We start from the raw sequence: 4,505 nt of genomic DNA, 5'->3' as shown, positions 1-4,505 counted from the left end.
GTGTCAAACTTCTGGCCTCAAGTGATCCACGTGCCTCAGTCTCCCAAAGTGCTAGGATTGTAGGTGTTAAACACTGTGCCTGGCCTCCTCGGTCTTAATACCTTAGTCACCTGTTTTTACCTTGGTTATATTTTTATCATTTAGAGTAGGATATACTTATTAAGCCAGTTATACTCCGGTAAACTTGTGAATGAAAAAATGTTAGAGAATTAAGAACAAGTAATGGAGTAATTATTTCACTGATCCTTATCCAATGTCAGGAAAATCATGTCCCTAAAAGAGCAATTCTGCCTGATAAATTCTTTCCATGTCTAAACAGAAACAGCAAGAAAAGTGAATTTATGGGAAGCCTATGATACTTTACTAGACATTGTGTGCTTTTAATAGTTCAACACTGGTAATATTTGATAATCAAGAGTAAATAGGCTAACATTTAAAAATGTATACTTTAATAAGTATAAAGTATATAAACAATTAATTAGGTAAGCTTGTGGAGAAGCTGACCAAGATACATAAAGTAGGAGACACAAGTGTCCATCTAACTTTTCTATATCTTTTTTTACAGAATATTTATTAAAGTTGCTTAATATACAATTTCTCCTTTTTCATTTTAGAAGTCATTTATTGTAAAGGTAATTCTTTTGTCTGATGACAAACAGCAGCCGCAGTGATTACCCTGGACCTCCACATTGGATAAATTCAATTTCTTCCTGAGACACAAGTTTCCTTCTATGTTTCTGAGGCAATGTTTTTATTATTTCTGCAGTGTCTGGTGGAGCCTGATACATTAGCAAATCTGGTGGTTTATTTCCTTTAGAATGCTGGGAAATTGCAGAAGAGTGAGACAGTAGGTCTGCTGATCTCAAAGCTTCTGATACATTGAGTTTAGGATTGTCTCTTCTGTCAGGGAATCTTATTAATGGAGTGTGTGGCTTGACTACCTGGATGACCCTGCTGGTGGACACCATCTTGCTGCCCATCATGACACCCCTAGCTTTATGTTTTAATTTAAGTCTTTGATCCATTTAAGTTTAGGTCTTTTATCTATTTTGAGCTTATTTTTGTGTATGGTATAAGATAAGGGTCCAATTTCATTCTTCTGCATGTGGATATCCAGTTATCACAGAATAAAATCCAACTCCTTGGCAAATAATACCCCTTTATAGTGTAATGTGGGGGTAGGGAGTGGTACAATAACCTTCTCAGAGCCTTGGGTCTCTGAGGCCTCTGGTCAGGCATGCCCATGAGGACTGCTATGGGACACAGGGCTTCCTGAACCCTGCCCTCAGTGCCCTGATGCTTAAAAATTGAAGCCACGTGCCTCATCACTGCCCTGTCCTCCCACCTTTCCTTGGCTCAAACCCTTGGTCACCTGTGCTCTCCCTAAGAAATCTGTAAATGGCAATGCAGGGAGTGGGGGTGATACTGAGGCTGCACCTGTGCAGCCAGAGGAGGAGGCTTCCTCTGCATCCCTGCCTGGCTGCCACATTCCTCCCCTCCCAAACCCTAATCCCTGGCAACGCTAACTTGGTTCTGAACTCTGTGACGACATGATTTCAAGAATGCCACATAAACGGGATGACATAGTATGTAACCTGAGTTTGCCTTTTCACTCACTGTACTTCCCTGGAAGCCACATTCTTGTATGTCCAGCTCTTGTTCTTGTGTGTTCAGTTGACTTTTGATGGTGTGTCTTGCCTCTTCCTGTTTCGGATTTGTCAGTAGCTGCAATTAGTATCTCATTGGTGATGATGGGTTTTTCCAGTCTTTTTCTATTTGTTCAATAAACACTGAGTTCCCTACTATGTGTCTGGAGAGCATTGAGGATAAGGAAATGAATCAGATGTCTCTCAGACTCTGATGACATTTAAGTCTGGTGGAAGAATCTCATGTCTGCAGGCTAGTTTACAGACAAAAGAGAAAAGAACGGTATTTCCAGATTTTGTGAGAAGGATCAGAATATGTGTGCGAGAGGGTCAGGACCTTCATCTGGGTGAGGGCTGGCGAAGGTAAGCAGTGAACTGTCTTAAAGTATTGTTTATATAACTCTTTATAAAAACTTGAGAAAACTGTAAAGCCCACATTAAAGTTGGAGCAGGGGGAGAACTGAACCAACACTGAGTAGACTGCACTGGAAATAAATCACAGGCCCCACTTTTCCAAATCAGTGACAGCTCCTTCAGGCTCGAGACACCCTGCTCCTTGGCCAGGGGAGAACTGGTATTCCCTCTTTCTGTCCTGTGGGGATTAAGGATGCCTGGCCAGAGGCAGAGCTCAATTCCTTTCTGTTTGTGGTGACAGGAGGTGAGTATTCTAGTACTCTCTCCAGACCCAGATGTTCTGAGCTGGGGATCCAGAGACTAGGTGGAGAGGGACAAGTAACTAGGAGGGAAAGATGAAAGGAACCGGTGCACTCACAGCAACACACTCACTCACAGAGACATGACGGGGAGACCCCATTCGGCCTAGAGCGGGTGGAAGAGGCTTTGAGGACCCTGCCTTTTCCCCACAAGGGGGTTGTAGCAATAAATTGTCCTCCATTCTAAGCAAGAAAAGAACATTTTGTCACCCTGGCTTAATCTGTCCCTTCTCATCCACTCCCTGCCACAGGTCACCAAGCATCTATAAAATAGAATTTGATTTTCAGTTGGAAGGACTGGTCCGTTGGGTCTCCCACTCTACTCTCTGGCCTCTGTGTCCCTCTTCTCTTCCTTCCAGTGGGGGTGACTGACCTGGAATCGTGAGTGGTGATGCAGAGACCAGCTGTTCTGGTGTGTTTACCTTAGCGCTATGGCAGTCCACCCTCCCATGCCGTCGTGGAGAGCATCCGTTGACCTGGTGCTTTGTGATTATAATATTCAGGAATAGCAAGGCTTTCTGAGTGCCAAAGAGAAAAGAAATTTGGGTGAAAATAATGTATATGGAAATGTTTAGATAATGCAAAGGGGAAAGATAATGGGATATTTACCAGGAAGCTAATGAAGCTTAAGTTCTGGGCCCCTAACTTGCATGGGCCCCTTCTAAAACCCCGGAAGAAAACTTAGCAATGTGTTCATGTGCTTATTATGTTTTTGTAAAACTGGCAAAAGGCAGTCCTGTGATTTACCCTGAAGAGAGACAGACCAGAAATATTAATATTTGGTATTTAGCACTAATGGACTACCAGTCACAATCTTAAATATTTTAAATGTTAAGAGTTGTGTTTTACAACTTCGGTCTGACACCTGTGTAAGTTTGAGCAAGTCGCTTATTCTCTCACAGTTCACTATATTCATTTATCAATGAGGTTAATAATTGCTAATATTTATTGCTTTGTTTAAGGTACTCCATTCTGAGCCTTTTATGTAGATTCTTTCACTTGATTCACCAACTATCCTATGAAGTAGGAACTTTTATTATCTCTAATATACTCAGAAGGAAATAAGCTAAAGAGAGTTTAAGCGATTTTACTTCAAGTCACGCAATTAGTTAGTGGTAGAGCTGGCAATCGAATCCAGATGTAGGAGTCTGAATCTGGGGCCCAATCTCTGAACCTACCAGCAGCACCGATAGATGCTGTTTGCAACAGGGTTGTTAATTTAACTCAAACCAATTTAACATTAGCATCTCTTGAGTGTCAACTCTGTCCAAGGACCCCCTTGTGAAAATCAAGAGATGTGTAATTCACAGGAAAGTGCTTTGGAGAAATCTTAGTATTTTTAAAGTAAAAGTATAACCAGGTAAGCACTAAAGTAAATCAGGTATTTCTAATTTATCAAATCCATAAGGGATGAAGAGAAAATTTTAATAGGTGACTTAAACATTCCTCTGTGTGTGTATATGTATGTGTGCGTGTGTGTGTGTGTGTGTGTGTGTGTGTATAAACAATTAAAGCAATTACAGTTACCCCACAACTGTGACTGGAGGTAGTTTTAAGAGTTACTAGAGTTAAGACAACCTGGAAATCCAATTCCGACTTAAGTCATCATGATATGACTACAAGACTTCTCGTGCCCAGAGCATGGTGCGCATGCCTTCGTTCTTGCCACCACATACGGAAATTGCTTCCTATTTACCAGCCTCCCGAGTCCGCGAGGGCGGTCCGAGCTGAGTTGTGTTTGGTCTGTACATGTCTTGCACCTAATATGGCACCGCCACATAGGTTTTCCTTAAGACGAGTTGTGGCTCTTTTTTATGTGTGAGATGGGCAAATGCACTGTGCTGGAGATGAGCCCAAGGTTCACTATGTTCTTGCTACCTTGGTCAAATCCCTTGCTAGGCTACTGGGAAACTGAAATCTCTGAATAATAACTGAGGGTGATAGTGAGAAATGCACTTTTAATAACTACCATTTCATCAAATCTTAACAAGGGAACAAACAATGAGACATCGACATATAGCACCTGTTTCTGCTTCCAGTCAGAGTGGGAGCCTCTCGGAATCGGAATGTCAGGAAGCAGCCTGATTCCTCGGGAGGTCTTCCGAGTTCCACTGTGGGCATCTATATTCCCTCACATCTGTCTTTC

General features: G+C 42.0%; 1 pseudogene; it reads right to left on the bottom strand.

The window, feature by feature from the left end:
• Window positions 1-671: 671 nt before the first annotated feature.
• On the bottom strand, window positions 672-983 carry LOC105810319 (annotated as a pseudogene).
• Window positions 984-4,505: the final 3,522 nt, after the last annotated feature.

The sequence above is a fragment of the Propithecus coquereli genome, unplaced genomic scaffold, assembly GCF_000956105.1.
Source record: "Propithecus coquereli isolate 6110/MARCELLA unplaced genomic scaffold, Pcoq_1.0 Scaffold209, whole genome shotgun sequence".
NCBI classification, from domain to species: Eukaryota; Metazoa; Chordata; class Mammalia; order Primates; family Indriidae; genus Propithecus; species Propithecus coquereli.
This window is presented reverse-complemented; position numbering and strand designations above follow the sequence as displayed.